Raw genomic sequence first — 22,698 nt, forward strand, 5'->3', positions numbered from 1 at the left:
TGTTTTAGGGAAGCATAGTGAAACGGCCACATAAATACAAAGATCATGCCATCGATCATGACAGAGGGAGGCTGCTGAGGCGTCGTGGAAATGAAGAGGAGCGTTAATTTTTTTTTTGAAAACTGTTGTACACCCGGTAACTTGTAAATAACGACCAATGGCAACTTCACTGTACACATCAACACGCTGCTGAGCTGGTAGCTTTGCCAGTTGAAAACTAGGCCAACATCAACCGCGCTCCTGAGCTGGTAGCTTTGCCAGTTGAAAACTTGGCCAACATCAATCACTACAACGGGGAAATTAAAGAGATAGCTTGGCATCAGTTAATCCAGCACTAGAACAAATACACAGCAAAGAATCATCGTTTTTTTTCCAGCAACATAGGTTGAAGGACAGTATACAACCAGACTTTAAAAGATCGAAGGGACTCCAAAAGACAAATTTGACTTGAATGCAAATGGTAAGAAGATGATAAAATTTGATGTTTCATGTGATCAGAAGCTTCATAGATCCAGTAAGTAAACGAAGCAAATGGATTTGATGTCCTATAGAAGTTGAGGGAATTTGATCCAGACATATGACCCATTGGTATATATAGCTTAAATTGACTGTTCTACCTGCCAAAATAACTTAATACGAGCACAAATACTTTTACACAAGCACACATAGTTTGTCACAAAGCTAGAAGCACAATAAGTTTAATACGAGCACAAATAGTCCTTCACAAGCACAAATGGTCCTTCACAAGCACTACTAGACCATCACATGCACAAATAGTCCATCACAAATTCTAATGTCGAGGGTTCTAAAAACATAGTGCATTACAAATACAAATAGGTTGACGGTGGTCTTCTACTGGCGGCACGGCGGCGTTGCTCTGGGGGCTGAACGGATCGTTGCGGCGTCGTGCGCGGCTAGGCTCCGTGGGCAGAACATTGGTGCTACCAATGTCGGTCCGGTCACGTCCACGACGAGGCTGACATGGAGGGGTAGGAGTCTGCACGGCCTGCACGGGATAATTGAACTTAGCATGCCACAACAATCATTATTGTATTGTTTTCCCCACCAAATTGAGACTAAGTTTAGTTACCTGGCTAGATTCCCCCTGTGTCTGTGTGCCTCAAGGACAATCAAACATCTGTGACATCCCAATGACCTCAAAATCTGGGTCCTCCTCTCCTAAGTCATGTTGTGCGTCGGACTCCTCGGATTCTTGGGGTGATTGAATAGCTTTCCCCCTCGAAGTGGCACGGGAACTCGTTCTCGTAGTCGAACGCGAAGGGGTTCTGGCGGTCTCTTGACCGTAGTGAATAGGCGTCCGCCTGTTGGAAGACGTGGCACGTGCACTTGAAGTTCCCGCAGCATGTGGCCCAGGGGCAAATGCCTCGTCCGGCCTAGCAATGCAATTGAGCTTCGCGGCCATCCGCTTGCAACTACGGCGGACTCTCTGCATGATAGACGGATACGTTACTCCTAATGTATTTTGAGGGACATGTTATAATGTCAACAAAAGGATGGCTTACTAACCTCGGCAAACACCAGTAGGTGTCCCCCACCGTTTCCTCCTTGGCTCGCATGTGCCATTGCGACACCTACCTCGTTAGCTAGCCGGTTGAGTTGTTGTGCCAGAAACGACTCAGTTAGTACAACTGGAACTATAAAACAACAATGTCTTGCATACGTCTTACAAGTATAGGTGCATGACATACCATGTAGTTTTGCAAAGGGGCCCTCTCGGGCTGAACTCCTGCGTGAATGATTTCATCATACTCGTCGACGATGTCATCATCATCGTCGGTGTCCTCGCAATCCTCTATAGGCTCAGTGGAGCGTGGAGGTTTGATTGAAACTCTTGACACAGAATGTAGCCAACGAAGATAGTCCTTGTAATGGTTGTGCCTATGTGCCGGACCGGAATCAGGGTTCATCCGATACCTTTGCTCCCACTGTCCAAGAGGAACCGCGTGTTTCACACGCCAGTCATTTTTAGTGTATCTTTTCTTCCTGTCAATGCTGGAACAAATATGTAGTTCAAATATAAGGGGTTGCCGCGGGTGAGGAATCAGTAATCATTGAAAGTGAGTTTGATGAAAATTTTGTTGCACCTATGCAAAGTTTGGGAGGTCGAAATAGCTTCAGGGGGGGGGAAATCTTGTAGCCTACCAAATTGTCTTTTCACACAGTGGGGGAGGTGGAGCTCGACGGCGAAGAAGTAAATCAAAGGAACAACACTCCTCCATAATTTCTCATCTCGTGTGCACATGTCGCTGAGGCCCAAGTTAACAAGCTCGTCTCTATCGTAGGGTGTCCAAAAGATCTGCAAAAATAGTGATCATGACAACAAGTTTGCACAAAACAATGCTGCAACATGTTAGGAGGTACATCAGGATGGAATACCTGATTTTGCATGAGGCAGTCAAGGTCATCCATATAGTGCATGTAGCGGCGCGTAGGGTCCCCTCTAACAGCTCCCACATTTTTCCAGCAATAAGCAACTATCGGCCTCGATTCTGGGTCATGGTGAGGCCACGGCTACAAAATAAACCACAAATGGGTTACAAACACAAGTTAAAGTTAAATTAAGCAAACTTTGCTAAATGTCGTAATACGTACCTCTAAATCACCACGGTACGGCCGACCTACTGGAAACCTTTCCCAAATCCAAATTTGCAATAGATATGCACAGCCCCCAGGTTTGAGTCGCTTGCAACCCGCAGACATGCATCACAAAGTTGTCGGTATAACCAAGCAAGTGTTGCTGACCCCCAGCTGTACTGTGCAATGTTTTCCCACTGCTGGCCAAGAATATGTTGTACCATCCATGATATAGTGTTGCCCGAACCATCGGGAAACAAGTAGTCTACAAAGAGGTGCCACACCCTAACACGTGCATGGCGCTCTACAAGTTCCCGAGGTGCTCCTTGAGGGCAATGGTTGAAATTCTGCTTTAGCCAAGCCGAGCTCACCCCTGAGGTCTTTCTGTCCTTCACTGCCTCTGGCGTTCCTGGTGGACGAACCCAAATCAACGCCTCAACCGTATCTCTCCATCCGTCACTCTATATGATGCCAGTGACTGCATTTCCCTCCAGAGATAGTCCAAGAATCATTGGCACATCTTGCATAGTGATGGACACTTCACCGCAAGGCAAGTGGAAGGTATGTGTTTTCGGCCTCCAACGGTCAACAAAGGTAGTCAGAAGGGGTGCATCCATCACTGGCAGACCCGTGCACACAACTCGAGCCAAAGGCAGCAATCCAGCCCGGCGTAGGTACGGCGCGTACCGCTCATCCCACCGGAGAGGCGAGTGAGTACGTGCACGGAGGGGCTGCAGCACCTGAAACGGGAACATACAATAGGGTCAGTATCGGTGTAAGCCATGTTCACTTCATGCACATATATTTTGCAAAAGAACACTTACTTCCCCTTCATCAGCTATTACGTGTGCGCGGTGCTTGGAGTCGTAGAACGTCTCCAGTAGGGGGAACATTGGATGAGCCATTCTGCATAGACGAAACGAAGCTTCATTAGTACCAACAATTGCACGTCCTCAAGCATATTCTCAGACTAATGGAATTAAATCTTATCAACTACACAACTATTTATGGCATTGTGATTCTAAAGTCATTCCATACTACTATGGAGCCTATTATCCATTACTCCAAAAAAAACATTATGATTCTAAAGTCATTCCATACACAAAAATCATTAGTGCAACTCCATCATGCTATGATCTCATATTAAATTTATATGGCATTGCATAGAGCCCAAGGAGCCCAAGGAATATGAAGTCAAACTATTAATTACTACAATGGAGCCCAAGGATGTCACACCCCATTTCTTTTACTAGTTCTCTTATTTTTTTCCTTGCATTACTCCAACTAATACTCTCATTGCCACTACCTAACCCTAACAAATGTAATATTTGAGACATGCAAATCATTCCTCTCGTTAAATTCGGGAGCAGAGAAGCATATGAGTATCACCTAAATATCCATTCATGAGCATACTACCATATACAACATATATCTTCAAATCAAAAAGCTAACCCTAATCACCAAAAACCACTAAAATCTCGCAATGCACAAGGAAAATCGAAGGGAGAATGAGGACAATACCTTCGGGGAAGGGGCCGGAATGTTCCCGCCCCCCTAAAACGATGGATTTGGGGGGGGGGCGATCTGGGGGGTGGGTCGCCGGCGGCGGCAAGAACAGGCGGCTTGGGCTCGGTCTGGAGGAAGGAGAAAGGGAGGGTGGGGGAGGAGGGGGCCGGCGGGGGCCCAGGACATAGCGCCTGTCGCGCCAGGCGGGGTGGCGCGACAAGCTTGTCCCGCCAGTGCATGCAGCACGACAGCGTGACCACGTCACCCGCCTTCGCGGCGCGCCGCTGCCCCCTTGCCAGCGTGGCACACCTGTCGCGCCGCATGCAGTGGCGCGACAGAGGCTACCTGTCGCGCCACTACAGCTGCCGCGACCAAACGGGCTATATCGTGTAAATAAAATCCAAAGCAGGTTAAAATTAAAATAATATTAAAAAAGGTTAAAAATAAAAAACGGGCGGCAGCATCAGCGGATTCGAGAAGATGATCTTCAGGGCCTATGACAAGTCCAGGATCACAAGATGCTAAGTAAATTCTTCGCATCAACGCAAACGAGCCTAGTTTATTCTTGTCGAATCCTCTAGCTAGCTCTTACCGATCAGGTGCTTCGGTTTGACACTTGGAGTAATGTCTTCTCTCATCATGTACCAATAGCTATAGTCGAGGGGAGTTCACCGTACTCCACCTTAACCAAGAGCATGTGTGGATAGACCATACAACAACGATGTATATTCATACAAATTTTAAGATTAAGAAAAAAAATATTCTGATAGCAACGCGGACTCCATGGTCCATGGTGAGCTAAGCTTCACAGAGGACAGGTTGTTTACCAGGATCTGGAACGCCAAGTGATAAGGGAACCAAGTGCTGCTCCACTGCTGCTTCACAATCGAATTGCAGCATTTGTCAAACTATCTTTTCAAAAAAAAAAACATTTGTCAAACTGGTTCTCATTACCAGTCATTTTTTTTCGCGACCGTTCCTGAGCACGTTTTTCATTAAGAGAGGGCAAAAAAGGTACAAACAAGCACGGCTGCAGAAGGGAGCCGGCCTGACGCAATACAAAAATATTACACCGTAATTGTTAAGCGACCTGTAAGCCTATGTAGCGAAAATGGCCTCTCATGCCATATTTCAATATAATGTTTTGGCGATTGATGACACACACAACACTTGAACTAATATGATTATTAAGATGATCATTCTCAGGCTTTTAGGTTCAAGTGATGACAAAGAGAAGATAGGCGTAGCTAGACCCGAAGGACCGTGAAGAAATCAAGTCAAAACAAACAAGACAGAGACATTTTGCTATCACCGGTTAAACCGATTATGAGCAAATTGTACTCACCGGTGCAATGAACCCAGAAGCTGAGGCTAGGGTTTTGCGTCGGTTGAACCGACGATGAAGATATTGAATACGTCGGTGCAACGGCAGAAGAAGACCAAGGGAAATGCATACATCGGTTGAACCGATGATACACCGGTCAATTACGTTGGTGTAGTTGTCCAGAGAGTTGGTTTTCGGGAACTCTGGGACAGTTACATGCACCGGTAAAACCGGCGATGAAGATGCATTCACCGGTTGATTACGTCGGTTGATTAAGGTAGCCGTTGAAGTATAACGGCTAGTTGGAAAAATGTGCTCACCGGTTAAACCGGTGATGACACAAAGTGGATCATCGGTTTAACCGGTGATAGCGCTTTTTGTCAGTCACTTTTCCAACGGCTCTTTTGGGGTGTGTGGGCTATATATACCCCCAAGGCTGGTTGCTGCATATGGTTGGACGCCAGAAAAGTTGAAGGAAGTGTTGCCCAAGCAAACTAACATCTCCAACCATCCTAGCAAAGCTTAGTGTCATATCTAGCTTGTGAGAAGCTTTGAGAGAGTGCTTTGTGCACCTATATAGGGATTAGTTCTTGCGAGAGCTCCCTTGAGCAAAGCCTTGCTGCGGCAAGCAATCGTGTACTCGTTGTGTGACCCTCTGACTTGGTGTGTAGAGGCAACGACACTTTGTGCGGGGAAGGAGACCCCTCTTGGTGAGAAGCTCCAATAGTAAAGACGGTGCCGTTGGTGATGCTTTGAGAGAGACGGTGGCGGTGGCCTTGTCTTGTTGACTTGGCGTCACTTAGCCTTTGCTTGCCGGAAGCCTTGGTGGCGAATGCAAGACGGTGATCAAGCGAAGAGACTCAGCATCACACTTGTTCGTGTTGGACAAGTGGCCGTGGACGTAGGGAGGGACTTGGTGTCCTAACCGAACCACGTTAAATCGTGTGTCTTGGTGTCTTCACGGGACTTTGCATATTCTCTCCCTTATCTCTTTACTTACCGTATTACGTTTCCGCATTTGCTCTATCTTGTGTGCCTTTACTTTCCTAGTTAGTTTGATTAGGATTGGCTATAGGTTGCAAGTCTTTTAGGGGTAAGTAGAGAGTAACATAGATAAACCTTAGTCATAACTAGCATGTGTAGGACGTGTTAGGTTTATCTTATGCAAATAGATTGAGCCCTAGGATAGAAAGCGATTAGCGACCCTATTCACCCCTCCCCCTCTAGGGTCGGACACCCCGGTGATCCTTACAGCCTACCTAGAGCGCCTACCACTAGCACCAAATGTTTGTAACCTGCCTGGTACCAAGAAACAACCTCATCCGCGACACAAGACAAGAAGTCATTAACTGTTCTGACACGACAATTAAATGTCCTATTATTCCTTTCTTTCCAGAGGAGCCAGCATAGCAGGACCACGAGAGAATCAAAACACTTGCGATCATCTTTGGAGATACGTTTCCTTGCGCCATACCACCAATCAGCGAGGGTGTAAGCTTAGACAGTGGGGGAGGTTGCTTCCCAATGCATGAAGCGCAATGCTCTGAACCAGACCTCCCTTGAAAAAGGGCAGACGAGTAATAGGTGATCAATCATTTCCGGTAGTTGGTTACACAAGCTGCACGTGTCATCATCCTGCAAGCCATGTCTTTTGCGCCGATCCGCCGTCCAACATCGATCATGCAGTACCAACCATATGAAAAACTTACATTTGGGCAGCGCCCGCGCCTTCTGAAGGAGTTTGGCCCCCTCGATCGGATGTTATCCCATGAAAAAGGACCTGTAGGCCGAGGAGGTTGAGAAAATCCTGTCGGAGGTCCACATCCAGCAAATCCGGTCATTTTGATTAACTTGGACTTGTATCCCTCTCATCAGCTCCCAAATGTGTAGGTATTCCAGGAGTACTTGTACTGTCAGAGCCCCCGAGATATCCCTGGTCCAATTGTCTCCCGGTAAGGCTTGTGCAACTGTTCTCTGCTTCTTAATGCGTGATCCAACATCATTACATAGGCATGGTGCGAGTTCAGAGATGGACCTGCCCTGCAACCACCGATCTGTCCAGAATAACGCCTTATGACCATTCCCCAACTCCACAATCGATTCTGATTCATCTGGGAGTAAGTGCCAGGAACGTGCATCATCAGCCCGTCACAGCCATAGCCATCTCATGCGTAAGGCGTATCCAAATCGCTGTAGGTCAACTATCCCCAGACCTCCTAGCTCCGTTGGACGGCAGACTCTTGGCCATGCCAACAGACAATGCCTCCCTTTTGCCGACTGATTCCCACTCCAAAGAAATCCCCTTCTGTAGGTATCAATAGATTTGATCAACCATGGCGAGAGATTAACTGCTAGCGCCGTGTGTGTCGGGATAGCCGACAATGTGGACTTGACCAGGACTGTTCTCCCTACCCTATTCAGCAGCCCAGCTTTCCAGGTGGGTAAACGATTGGCTACTTTGTCGACCAATGGCTGAAGATCCCTTTTGCTTAGCTTACGTAAGCCCAATGGAATGCCTAGGTATTTGATAGGAAACAGATCCAACTTGCCTGGAAAAAGATTGAGTTGTTAGATTCTATCAATTCTAGGAGTAGATCGAGTGGGTATAGAACTGTCTGTGGACGGCGTACCTTGTGCACTTGTCGGTGAAACTGTAGCCGGCACCATGGCCGGTGACGAGGTGGCGTTTAGCACATGCAGTGACAGTCGGTGTAGAATGAATTCGCCATCACTGCACGTGGTCGAAGGGGTGGTGATGGCTTGCTGGTGGCGCATCCCGCCGCTGGCAGCCTCTCCCGTAGATCGGCTAGGGTTTGGAGGTTGGGAAACAATGGCGGCGACGAACCTTGTATATTGAGCCGTCAGTCCCCACCTCCTCTTTATAGGCTGCGCGATGGGGGCCCACCAGCCTCGTCTTGGGCTGGGCCCCCGATCAGGGCGTGAGGTCAAGGAACCAGTTGTCCGTTGGGCCAATTGGTGGAGATCAATTCCAACATTCTCCCCCTTGATCTCCTCTTATACTTTCACCTTTATATCTTTTACTTCTTTTCATATTTCATCACAGATTAATACATAAAGCAGTTTCATCGTCACGGTTGGTTGCCGATAGATTCAACAGCTACAATACATGTCTCTATTCTGAAATAGATACTTTAACTTTGGGGCCCTTTATTGTCCGGAAAATATAGGCTATACCATAAACCCATGTCGACTGTGTGTTTTCTGTACACACTGGGCGGCAAGCGTTTAATAAGTGGATCCACAAACACATGTCTGTCATTCTTTTACTCAATGCATTTCAACATAATTCCGGACTTTCTCCTTTACAACGTATAACTTTGTGTCAATGTGTTTGGCACCACACTTGACTCGTTGTCAAATGAGCAAACTACTTAAATGGTTATCGCTGTTGTTAACCATTATCAAACTCCGGGTACAGTTTCCCTTAACCATTTTGCCTATCCCTCGGCCTCGTATCATGCTATACTATGTCTTTGCATCACATTGATGTTAATTGTTTTATTTTGGAGATTTTCCGCACAAAAACTCCAAGTGTGAATGTTAGCAACAATTGTGGATTTCGCTACATATTTCACAAGCTCTACTTTTGTACTCACAACCCTTTGAGAGCACTAGTTATTTCTTTCTTAGCATGAGGCCGATATCCTTGACTCCATTCCAGTGATCTATATCTGGATTGGATATTGCCAAAACAACCCAGATACATGAATTGTGTCAGGGTAATGCTATACTTTTGCATTCATAAAGCTTCCAACAGCTGAAACATATGGTACCATATTCATTTATCTATTCACATTGACTCTTGTGGAACACTAAAGTTCCCAATTTCATTACCCTTTACTATAAGGACAGGCGTAAGTTTTTCTCGCATGCATACTTTAGAAACTTTTCTTAGCATGCCTATGTGACATTCCTAATACCCTTTTTCTTATTTCTCGGTAAATCTCGATCCTTAACGAGAAATATTCTACCGAGAACATTCTTTTGAACTTCGAGGACAAGAATTTCTTTTCTCTTCCTGTAGTAGATTGACATTACCACTAGCAAGTAGGATGTCATCCACATGCGCAGGATTGGGAAATGAATTTCCCATTCTATAACTTTGCACAAATACAATTGTCCTCTCATTTTCTTTAAATCAGAATAATATCTGAGTCTTTTAACTTTAGATGCCACTGTCTAGAGACTTGCTATAGTCCATAAAAGACTTCTTCAAGTAGCATCTCTTATATCCTTTTACTTCTACGACCAAAACCTTTTGGTTGTGTCATGCAATCGCCTTCAAACAAACCCCCATTGAGAGTGTTGTCTTTTCTTTCATCTAATGTAACTCAGATCTTGATGTGCTACTAGCACTCACTATAGTCTATTCATTCTTTTTTACGCAAAATCTTTCGATTTAAATTGCGCTTTATATCTTTACATATTTCCTTTAGAGTCACATTTGTCTTGTAGACCCTTTACAGCCTACTGTTTTGGCTCTATTGGAAATTACCTATGAATCCAGAATATAGTCGGGATTCACCAATTTCATTTCATCTCTCATAGTCCCTTATCATTTAGATAAGTAGGTACTTCTTTCGTATGGGATCTATAATCTTTCATTGCCAAGAGGCAATAGCTCTTCCAGGGTCTTGTATCACAAGATCCCGGATACATCTTTGCATGCTCTCACAGAGCCATACTACTTTATTTGGGCCATTGAACTTTTAGGTACACGATATCTGTATACCATGCTCCCCGAGATTAGTCTATAGTCTTTTGCTTTATTTGGACAGCCAAACAAAATAGCTCCCCCAGATCAGCCCATCTTTATCTCATCTGGATAGCCATCAAACTAGCTCCCCCATATTTCATATTTTGGGTTTGTTCTGTCTAATCTTTCCTCATATGGCGCTTTAAGCACCATCTTTGACTTTCGAAAACCGTCCAGTATGAATACCGACTGTGCTATCTTCCAATCGGAATATAACTATCTTTTTACTTTAGGGGTATCGTCATTGTGACCGTCGTACTCCCCCGACAATCATATTCATCATAGATCACTTTAGACGCATCATGTGCATCACATCATATAGGGGAGTTTCATCATTCACATTTCTTTCTCCCCCTCGAAATGTGGCAAGAAACTTTCTGCCACAATTTCGAAAACCATTCAGAACTCATGTGAATTGAGGAAACTTTTGATCATCTACTTCATTCACTTGATTACATCATGTGAAATGAAGTTATCTGTTAAATCTCATGGGAGTACTTTTTCCTCGTTCCATTTCAGAAACTCAACAGAGTTCTTTATCATTCGTACTTTTGCAAGTTGTACTTGCATCTTTAGGTTCGTTTGTAACTTTTATTCTCTTTAGACTCATTGAGTGCTTACCAAGTATTACACATAAAGTGTACCGTTAATATTAGGAAAACATAAGAGCTACTCCACATTTTTCTCCCAGGTGGGATACATTAAAGCACATGAGTCTTCATCACTTTCTCATGTCATACAAGATAAGTGATTTGCCAATATTTTTCCCGTCATACGAGATTTTCTTGACATAAACATTATGTCAACTTTACCCCGCCATACGGGTATTTTCCCAGACCCTTCCCACCATACGGGTATTAACACAAACTTTTCCCGCCATGCGAGTAATCCCCTATAAGGGACATAAATGCCAGAACTGGCTCTTTTGATTGCATATGCAATCACCAACATTCATAAATAAATCCGAATACACTTTAGTACACATGCTTAATCTGACGTTGGTCAAATTAAACATGCATATCACTTATCGCATCTCATAGAATATGAGAATCCCTTTTCATTGAGAGTACATGGAAGACATTCGTCGAACAAGACTCTCAATGATATATCTCTTTCTTGGATTAACATCCAAGAATTATTTCTTTGAAGCAATTCTTTAGAGAGAGCATACTCTCTCACGTTATGACCCTTCTTGGTCATCTTTCGGGTCACAAGTACCCAACCTTTTGCTTTCACGAATGAAAGCATGGCAACTTTTAGTCTGAGAAAATCAGCCAATAATCAACAATAATGAGCATAAAAATAACCCTACGTTGGTCTGGTTAAAAATATGCACATCAAACTTTTAAACCATCCTTTTATATTCTAAATCACCGTTGGGCAGAATTAGAATAAAACATCAATCTTTTTTTATTTATTTATTAATTCCACATCACCGTTGGGCAGAAATGGAAATAATGCATATAATTCATAAAACAATATGATGATATTTCCATTAAACAACTTTACTAAGAAAATAACCATCATCATCTACTTTATCGCAGCGGAAACATGAGAAACATTTTCTCAATCTTTATCATATTCTCTGAAAAATTGATCGCTTTGATACAAAATTCATCAGAGATTTGAACTTTGACAATAAAATTCATGGAATTATAATATTGTTATCATCAACGTTGGTCAGAAGATAACAATACCATAATTTAACTTTAAACCAATATCTTTCTTTTTCCTCTAATTAAACTTTTCCCATTGGTTCCAGTTTAATTGGAGGACAATACATTTTCTTTGCAGCGGAAACTTGAAACAAGCACTTATTCCTATGCATTTTTGTACTCTTTTGCTCTCTAAACTATTTATCCCGTTGAATCAAAATTGAATAGAGATGCAAGTATGCACAAAATCAGCAAACTATCATTGGAAAAAAAAACTTCTGAAAAATGGAAAACCGTAAAACTTCTTTCCTGTGCTTTGCAGCCCATACTGCAAATTTGGCCCGCGGCCCTTTCTTCGCGCATGGCCCAGCTCGGTCCGCGGAGTGCCTCCGCGCGCGGCCCACGCGCGCACTCGCGCGGCCCAAAAAGCCTAGCAGCAAAAGCAGCCCGCGGCCTGCTTGGCGCTCGCCCGTCTGGGCCTTTGGCCCGATAACCGACGACCGGGCCGCCAAAACGGGCCGCAACCCCTCTTTCCCTCACGGGCCGCAACCCGGCCTCGCTTTTCGCGGATCAAAACCTCGGCGGCCTGCTCACCCGTAACCCTAGCTCCATTCTCTCTCATCCCTCTTTCTCTCTCTTGCTAGAGGCGGCGGCCGGAGTGGTTCCGGTCCGAGCCGCTGCCGCTGCACGCCACCCCCCCCCCCCCGCGCCGGCCGCGCGCTCGCCCGTGGCTCAGCGGGTGCTGGGGCCCCTTCTCTTCTTTCCCTTGCTTCCCTGGACCCGAGCCGAGCGTAGGAATGGTGGCCGGCGGCGCCACTATGGCGCCCCTCACCGGTGCATGCGTGCGGCCAGAGCCGCGCGCGGCGCCGTCGAGCGGCACCTCGGTGATGCCCTTTGGGATCCGTGCGCACGCGCTCAGGGGAGCGCCGGGTGGTGTGCGGGGCGTCATGGAGCCTGTCCCGCGCCGGCGAGCCGGCACGGTCGTCTCTACCACTTCCGGCGAGCCGGCGGTGGCACAATGATGGCGAGGTCCCGGTAAGTACCTCCGCTCATCCCTTTTCTTTCTTTTCCCTTGCGGGTCCGATCTAGGGTTAGGGTTTGGGTCTTTCATCTCTTTTCCTTTTCCTTTTCTGTTCATCGATCCGAGATCGATCCTTTCCCCAAACTCAGATCTACTCGCTAAACCTGGCTCTTGATGCCAATGTTAGATTCTATCAATTCTAGGAGTAGATCGAGTGGGTATAGAACTGTCTGTGGACGGCGTACCTTGTGCACTTGTTGGTGAAACGGTAGCCGGCACCATGGCCGGTGACGAGGTGGCGTTTAGCACATGCAGTGACGGTCGGTGTAGAATGAATTCGCCATCACTGCACGTTGTCGAAGGGGTGGTGATGGCTTGCTGGTGGCGCATCCCGCCGCTGGCAGCCTCTCCCGTAGATCGGCTAGGGTTTGGAGGTTGGGAAACAGTGGCGGCGACGAACCTTGTATATTGAGCCGTCAGTCCCCACCTCCTCTTTATAGGCTGCGCGACGGGGGCCCACCAGCCTCGTCTTGGGCTGGGCCCCGATCAGGGCGCGAGGTCAAGGGACCAGTTGTCCGTTGGACCAACTGGTGGAGATCAATTCCAACATGAGTAACTGTACCATTGTTTCCAAGTTGCAGTGAATTGGTGAGATATGACATTTGGCCAAGTTAGTTCTGAGACCCGACGCGCCCGCAAAAATTTCCAGAATTGCTCTTATGGCTGCCAAATCTTGCTGCTCCGGTGAAGAGAAGATTACGACATCGTCGGCATACATGAATGCCCTCTCCTTGACCTTGGAGTGTAGGGTACAGAGAAGGCTTTTCTCATCGGCAAGTTTAATGAGGGCATTGAGCACTTCCATCACTAGCACAAAGAGTAACGGTGACAGCGGATCTCCCTAACAAAGCCCTCTTGCATGGCAAATTCGCCTCCCTGGGACTCCATTCAAAATCACCTTCATGCTTGCCGTGGACAATATGATGGAAATCCAATTCACCCAGCGTCTGGAGAAACCAAGATGTCGTAGGAGATCAATTAGGAATCGCCAGTTTACTATGTCAAAGGCCTTAGCAATGTCGATCTTCAGGAGGGAACATGGCACTTTGGCTCGATGTAGTAGCTTGGCCGTGAGCTGTACAGCCTTGTAGTTCTCATGGATAAGCCGTGTGCGAATAAAGGCGCTTCGGTTTGGTCTGACTAAGTCGTTCATGTGGGCAGCAAGGCGTCGTGCCAGCACCTTGGTGAACAACTTAGCAAAACTATGAATTAAACTAATGGGCCTATAGTCGCCAATAACCTCTGCATCATGTTTCTTTCGGAGCAAGACCACGAAGGATTGATTGACCAGGTAAAAGCTTCGACTGTCCAGCGACCACAGCGAGTGGAAGGCTCTTAATATGTCCGGTTTGATGATTGGCCAAGCCACTCTATAAAACATTCCAGTGAAACCCCGTCTGGGCCCGGTGCCTTGTCAGTGGGCATGTCCAATATGGCCTGCCAAATTTCATCCTCGGAGAAACATTCGTCGAGGAGAACTGCCTGTACCGATGGTAAGCGTAGCTCATGCAAGGCAATTAAATTCTGCTGGTTACCACTAGACCCCAGAATTGAGTTGAAATGTTCATACACTGCCTCCGCCATCTCATCATTATCAAACAGGACGACCTCATTTGACCTTATTTTAGTGATATAGTTATTGCGACTCATGTGACAGGCCTGAAGATGGAAGAATTTTGAATTGGCATCGCCTTCAGCCAGGTAAGTGACACGTGAACGTTGTCAAGTCAGAGTGCGCTGTAAAGATGCCAAACCCAAAGAACAGAGTTTCGCCTTCCATCGGAGTGCAAGCTCATGCTGATCAAGTGTTCGGAAGTCCTGAGCCTAGTCTAGCCTGTAGACTATCTCTTTGGCAATCGCCAACTGTAAAGCACCGACCCGACATGTTTTGAACTCCAGCTCTTCAGAGCTTTTGCTGTGTTCCTAAATTTGAAGTCCAGGCAGCGAAAAGCATCGACCTCCCCATGCGGCCAAGGAAATGGAGCATTCCAAGCTTCCTCAACTACCCGAAGGAAGCCATCGCATTTAGGCCAAAAATTCTCAAAACGAAATGTTTGCAGTGAGGGAGAGAGGAATCAGTCTTCAGTAGCAAGGGCGCGTGATCGCTACATTCGGTTGCAAGGGCCGAGAGATCATGATCAGGGAAGTTAGTGACCCAATCCTCCGAGGCGAAAACACGATCAAGCTTTTCAAGCGTTGGTCTATCCCGCTCATTTGACCATGTGTATAGGCGGTCTCGTAGATGTATCTCCTGAAGTTCGGTTTCATTTAAGAAACTCCTGAACCAACTCATCATCCGTCTGTTGAGACGGTGGTTATTCTTGTCTGCAGCTTGGTAAATGAGATTGAAATCGCCCCAGGCCAACCAAGTACCTGCGCATGAGGCACGGACCTCTCTTAGCTCGTCCAGGAAGAGAAGCTTCCCCTGATCTCCCTGCGGACCATACACACTAGTCCACCACCATGTTTCTTCATTTTGAATTAAAGTTACTTTAGCTGTTAAGCTGTACGACCGAACAATAGGGTTTGACACCGACCAAATATCAGTTCTCCAGGCCAAGAGAATACCACCACACGTATTTACTGCGGGCAGGAAGAAGTAATCGAAACCAGCCCCACAGATTTCAAGTACCAAATTATCAGCGCAATCATCCAACTTAGTTTCCTGCAAGGATAGCAAAGAAATATTTTCTTGTGCGACCAATTCTCTTACAACATTACACCAAGACCTTGAATTAAGACCTCGAACGTTCCATAGCATACAATTTTCGTTTAACATGGATAACAGTTTGGCGACCCACACGACCAGAAACGTCAAGACACCACCAGAGGTGCCACCTGCTCTGAACACACAGAGCCTAACCCAGAAGGAAGAAGCGCATCAAGAGCCTCACAGTGTGCTATGATTAGGGTGGAGGAGAACGTATCCGTAAAACGCTGGTACGATACGGCATCCGGTGGACATGTCTCAGAAGTGAGACCAAGCTTCTTCATCATAACATTTTGGGCTTGTACGACCGGCTTCGTGGCACGGTGGCGAGATTTCTTTGCCAGCCGTGCGCTGCGCCTGACGTTGAAGACTTGCTCTTGCGGCCGTGATCATCTCCTTGGTGGCGAGGCTTGCAGTGCAGGCTCTGGGGCCTCCCTGCACACATTATTAGCGAAATCAACGACCGCATCAGCCACAGGCGTGCTGCATTCAGAGAAGAAGTGCAAGGGAAGAGCCGCACGCGTCCCCCTGGCGACCGTGACATTCCGCAAAGCAGAATCACAACTCATATTGTCGACCCCCTGGACCTCAAAACGTACCGTTTCCAGGGAGATGCCGTCCTGCGCAGGTCTGGAATCAGGCGACAGTGGAGCAACCATGGGCCGCTCGGCATGAAGAGGTGGGAACACGGCGTTGTGCTCGTGAGCAGCAGGTGAAGATGGGCCTGACAGCGACTCCAATTCGACGCGCATGGGATCCATCTAGGGCGATGTCCCAGAATGATCCTGCGGTGATGAAAACATGGTGACGGAAACAGGTTCATGCGCCCGTGCATTCGGTCTGTATTCCAGCGCGTCCAATAAGGCAATAATACAGGATCAAAGGTTCATTCGACATGAGATGATGAGAGCAGGAGCAACCAGATTCATTTCCGATGATTGCAGCCTCATCAAATCCTAGCGCAGTGGCTGCCGAACACCGTCTATACGACGAGGAAGGGCCAAAACGTAATGGAAGAAATAGCGACCCACCCAGCATCAGGTTTGCTGGGACACCACCCAGCATCAGATGCTCTGGGGCACCATCAGCTGTAGCGTCCCCATCAACAGTATTCTGGTTTACGCCGTCACCGTAACCAGGTGAACGAAAGACCGTGCGCCGCGGCCATGGCCCAGAACGGGATCTCTGATGGAAACCCGGATAATCGTCTTCAACGTCAGAATCGCTTAGAACACGATCAGGCAGCGTGCCCGAGTCATCCGAGGACCCATCATCATTCCAGTCATGAATCTCAAGTATTTCTATTTCAACCTTATAGCGCAACATTGGTAGATCATGATATATAATTTCTTCGGGTCTAAGGAATATCACATTGTTACCCAGACCCGGTCGACGATCAGGAATGCGAATGACGGCCTCGTTTGGAATCAAATCAGGGTCGCAGCACCAAATAGCCACCTGAAAACAGCGAGGATCTGCACGCGCGGCAGTGGTGGGAGTAGGCTCGGGGACGGCACAAGCATCGCCAAGAATAACCTGAGCCGTGGCCGCCGACCACGCATGCGCCAGAATCCCACGTATTTCCAGGAAGACGCGATAGCGCATGGATTCCCCATCCGCCATGGTGAGTCTGCTCCACCGACGAAAGCGTAACACCATGTCGGCCCGAGGGAGGGGGGTGCCTCCAGAACACGCTGCAGAACCATGGAATCCCTGAAGATGACCAAGAAATCCTCCGGCCAATGTCGATGCAGAGTGAACTCTGAACCCTAAATATTGTAATTATCCTGGATGAACCGTCGGACTTGATATGGAGCGAGCGAAGGCCGGGTGCCCACGACAAGAACGACCAGGGCATTGGAGGCCAGCCTATCCTCCTCAATCTGCAGCGACTCCGTGCGGGGAACTGTGTGAACGACCAGCGGAGGGCGGCGAGAGGGATGTCCTTTAGGCATCTCCGGGACGAACGGAGGTGAATCTGCGCGACCAGGGGGCGAGGTCTCGCGTCGCTCTGGTGAAGCCGCACAAATCGATGGCGGACCAGAGTAAGGGCGACCCGTGGATGCAGAGCCTGAGGAAGCAGTCGATGCCGATGCCGCAGAGCGCCCTATGCCACGTGAATGTGCAGCAGCGGCTGCATCCCCACCGGGACCAGCCCGGAGAACCGGACGACCACGACCTCTTAGCGGTTGTCCCGGATAGCGACGGCGCTTACAGTTCTTGGCGACATGGCCCTCCTTGCAGCGAAGGCAGCGAGATGGACGAGTGCACTGAGAGGCGACGTGGTCGTATGATAGACAGTTGAAGCATCTCCCCACAAGATCCGCAGGGACAGGCCGACGCCGGTTGGGGCGAGGAGGCGGACGCAACGCCGCCCGGAGACGCCGCTTGTTGACGACCGTGCAAAATCCCTCTTCATCCATCGGAGGGGTGAAGCGCGACTGAGGGCCCGACACGACCGGGTTGCTCTCCCGACGCGGGCGGCGCGCATCCGCCATGAATCCCCCAGATCCGCGCTCCAGGGATGTAGATCGGCGGCGGCCCGCCACCAAGGGACCTTTCCCCTTGGGGGAGGAGCAGGAGGAAGCCAGTTGAGCTCCTCCTCATCGACATCGGAATCGGACGGGAGGCTGAAGCAAAGTCCCTCCGGAGAATCTTCCACAGGGCACGACGGTCCAGCTCCGGGCAAAGGGGAGAATGGAGGGGCGTCCGGGTTGAGGTTACCGCGACGCGGATCCGGTCATGTTACTCTGAACCTCAATCTAGGAACTTATTGACGACCAAAATTGGTACGACTGTGCAGACTGATCTGACCGGTATGCACAAACCGGTCAAGATGCTTTTGGCAAAATGCAAATTTGACTGCACTATTATTTAGCTCTCGTCCATATGATTAAAATGTATATATGGACGTTTGATTTGGACTTCGAATGAGAGAGTTATGATTTTGGGAAAATTTGGTCCAGACCCAGACCGGTACCAGTTGGCTAAAGTAGCCAGACCGGTGTATACCATCATATCCGAATTATAAGTTGTATTTTGATATAGAATTAATTAGGGTTTCAACTCCTAATGGAGCAAGATCTCCCCTCCCTATAAATATAAAGTGTCACGGCCGATAAAGGGCATCCAATCGATCAAAAGCATATCAATCTACTATTTTTCATTAATTTTTGTCTTCTCCAAACCCTAGCTCTTCCAATCCATGTATCTGCTGTTCTTTATTTGTCTCGACGACGTTTAAAGGTGTTCTAGGTGACCTGCCGACCTTAGAACACTCGTACGTGCACTTGCCCCGTCGAGGTCCTGTCCAGACGAGCCCAATGGTAGCTGCACATTCCAAAAAGGGATATTTCCTTAGAACATACACATAAACATACTTCATTACTGGAGGAGCTTTTCCCCCCTTAAACTTGCATCACCTTTCAACTCCGTGAAGGCTAGCACACTTAAGTCTGTGGAAACAACAGCGAAGAAATGCAAGGAACATGTGGGTCCTAACTCCTAAGCAAGGTGATGTGGTCCATTACAAGTCATCTCGTGACAACAAATTTTGAGACTAAAGGCAAGTTCACACAGGATGATAACAGTACTGCAACACTAATGTCAATACCATCCCACTTAGAAACAGAATTAGGCATCCTAAGAACTGCATAGTCGCATAGACAACACTATAGTGGCTCACCGATGTTGATCGCTGCCTGGCGCGAAATCACCTCCGGCGACAGAGGGTACAGCTTGTTGACGTCGAGCGTGCTCAGATCCTGGTCCATCAACCGTCGGCGCGCCATCTTCGGTTCTGCTTGAGCACACTTAATTAAGTCTGTGGAACCAACAGCGAAGAAGTGCAAGGAACATGTGGGTCCTAATTCCTAAGCAAGGTGATGTGGTCCATTACAAGTCATCTCGTGACAACAAATTTTGAGGCTAAAGGCAAGTTCACACAGGATGATAACAGCACTGCAACACTAATGTCAACAGAAGTAGGCATATCCCTAAGAGAACTGCATTGCCGCATAGACAACACTAGTAGCATACCTGAGATTGCTTTGACAACCGTAGACTTCCCATGGGCCACATGCACAATGGTACCTGCATATTCCAAAAGGGATATTTCCTTAGAACATACACATAAGCATACTTCATTACTGGAGGAGCTTTTTTCCCCTTAAACTTCATACACTTAAATTTTGAGACTAAAGGCAAGTTCACACAGGAAGATAACAGTACTGCAACACTAATGTCAATACAATCCCACCTAGAAACAGAAGTGGGCATCCCTAAGAGAACTGCATTGTCGCATAGATAACACTAGTGGCATACCGATGTTGATCGCCGCCTGGCGCGAAATCACCTCAGGCGTTAGAAGGTACAGCTTGGTGACGTCGAGCGTGCTCAGATCCTGCTCCATCAACCCTCGGCGCGCCATCTTCGGTTCTGCTCGAGCAAGGCCGGGGCCTGAAACTGGAACGAAGGAAACTCAGTGTCCACGCATCAAGTATGATCATCAACGCCGGACCAGTTCTAAACGCTGCGTTGCCTTCACGGATCCCACCACCGCGGCGAGGAAACACTCCCAGTCCCCATATCAAACCAAGACGATCGAAACGAGCGAATGAAATTCCCGCGACGAGTAACGAGAATCCCACGCCGTCGCAAGCGAAACCCTAGCCGTCGCGGCCGCGGGCTCCGTGGGATAGTGAGGGTGGTGGGTGGGTTCCGCGCAGGGTTGCTCACCTGGGGCGGTCGCGTGGACGCGGTTCAGCGGCGGCGGAGGTGGCCTGGGCTGGGGGTTCGGATCTACGCGTTGCGTCGCGGCGGCGCCGGCGGCGAGAGTTGGTGTTGGCAGTTTGGACTTTGGAGGTGGAGCCGAGAGGGTTTGGAGGACTAGTGTTGGGGTACTGCTAATTTACGGTCAACCGTACGGGAGGCTCCCGTACGGTCGATTTCTCGACAATCTTTTTTTCTATTTTTAGAAATTTTTTTGTCGTTTTCCGATTTTAGAAAAAATTTCTAAGAGAAATTTTGGAGAGAGAAAATTTTTTGACGAGAAAAAAAAATTAGAAACAAAAATTTGAGAGACAAAAATTGAGAAATTTTGGAAAAAAAATTTGCATTCAGAAATAGAAAAAAATTGGTAAAAAAATTTTGCATCCGAAAACAAAACAATGCTTAGAATAAAAAAAATTGCATCAAAATCAAAAGAAAAAAAAATTTGGGTAAAAAATTTGGTCGGTAAAAAAAATTTGATAAAAAAAACCTACCTCCCCCACCGACGTCGCCGGCCCGCGGCACCGCCTCCCCGTCGGCGGCCCGCCGCACAACCTAGAGAGGCGGATCCGCCGGCGGGCGAGCAAGCAGCGGCCCAAGAAGCGCGGGATCTAGTGCGGCGGCGGCGGGCGAGCGCGCGGCGGCCCAGGAGAGGCGGGATCTCGCGGCGGCGGGCGATGGGGGAGCACGCGGCGGCCGAGGGAGGAAGGGGAGGCTCAGAGGGAGGCGAGGGAGCGCGGCTCCGGGGAGGAAGGGGGGCGGCGGCGGCGGCATCGGCCGCGGGGGAGGTGCGCCGGATCCAGGGAGGAAGGGGAGCGGCTCAGGGGAGGGGAGGGAGAGCGGATATGTCGAGAGGAATGGGAAGAGAAAGAAAGAAGGAGGAACGGGGAAAGAGAAGGAAACGAATCGACCGTAAATTGCTGGAGTTACGGTCACCCGTAAACTCAGCATCCGGCTTGTGTTGCTGGCATAGGGGGCGCCTGCTCCTATTTACCTTACGGCCCACGGCCCACCATTCTGTCCGCGCATCAAGTAAAATGCAAAATAATATTCTCTTTAAAAAAAGTAAAATGCAAAATAATAAAATGTTTCCATATTACATGTGTCATATGTGTACATTGACATCATATATGCACGTACAAGGTCACGTTGTTAGTTCATGCAACTAACCAAACACTTTTGTTTCCATATTGTTGTAACCACACCTCCGTGATGGCGTGATATATAGAACGCAATTTTATAAAAGGCAACAAGAAACACCATTTGATTTCAATTATATTGTTCACAAAACATCTACTAGTATTTTCATGTGTTGTGCAATAACGCAAATTAGCCTAGTATTTTTCCATGTATAAGATCAATTTTCCCCTGTATAATAATCAGCCTAGGGAAGTAGGGATGGCAACGGGTCCGGTATAGAGCGGGTAAGACATTTACCCGCCCGACAGCATACCCGAACATGTACCCGCGACACATTTCGGGCGAAAATTCCTACCCATGCCCGTACCCGCCAGGCACCCGCCGAGTATCGGGTACCCATCGGGCGATAGAAGAAACATGTCATTATGCCAATAGGAATGAGTAAAACAGCAATTCGACTGCCATTTAAACAACAAATGACAGGCGGCGGCGGCGGCAGAACCGCGCGGTGCTCAGGGCGGCGACGATACGACCTGTTGGGGTTGCAGCCTCACAAGCTTGCGGCCTCACCCTTGCGAGCGCGCAGGCGATCCCAGGTGGCGGGCGCGCGCGCGGCCACGCAAGCGCCAGGCGGCAGCCGCGCAGGCGACATCGGGGCCTCGAGGGCGTCGGCTCTGGCGGCGGGAGGTGGGATTAGGGTCTTTGGGGGAGGCGGCGGGGACCGGGGCTCATGGGGAGGCGGCGGGGAGCGAGGGTCAGGAGGGGTGGTTGGGTGGAAAAGGCAGGTAGGGTGGTGGAAGCTAGGGTTTTAGTGGGCTGGGGCATTTCAATGTAATTTATTGGGCCTTCTACATATTTCGGGTACCCGATGGGTTACCCGCAGGTAAGAATTTTTACCCGTACTATACTCACGGGTAAAATTCTGTAGCCGTACCCGTACCCGTGGATAAAATTTTATACCCATACACTTACCCATTGGGTCGGGTACCCACCGGTACCCGCACCCACGGGTAAAATTGCCATCCCTAAATTAGCCTAGGAGAACAAAAGAGATCCGCCCGGCCAGGCTTAGGCTATCCGCAGTCGTCATACTCTAAATTCGTCCTCTAAAAGAAATATTTTATCCAGGTCATCGATATT

General features: G+C 48.1%; 1 protein-coding gene across 1 annotated transcript in view; it reads right to left on the reverse strand.

Moving 5' to 3' along the window:
- LOC120685487 (eukaryotic translation initiation factor 2 subunit gamma-like) overlaps positions 1-20,403 on the reverse strand; it is a 28,763-nt gene extending 8,360 nt beyond the window's left edge. Inside the window, exon 1 of the mRNA XM_039967444.1 lies at positions 20,386-20,403. The gene's annotated coding sequence lies outside the window, so the exon portion shown is untranslated. The remainder of the gene's footprint in view (positions 1-20,385) is intronic.
- Positions 20,404-22,698: the final 2,295 nt, after the last annotated feature.

This window comes from Panicum virgatum, chromosome 8N (assembly GCF_016808335.1).
Source record: "Panicum virgatum strain AP13 chromosome 8N, P.virgatum_v5, whole genome shotgun sequence".
NCBI classification, from domain to species: domain Eukaryota; kingdom Viridiplantae; phylum Streptophyta; class Magnoliopsida; order Poales; family Poaceae; genus Panicum; species Panicum virgatum.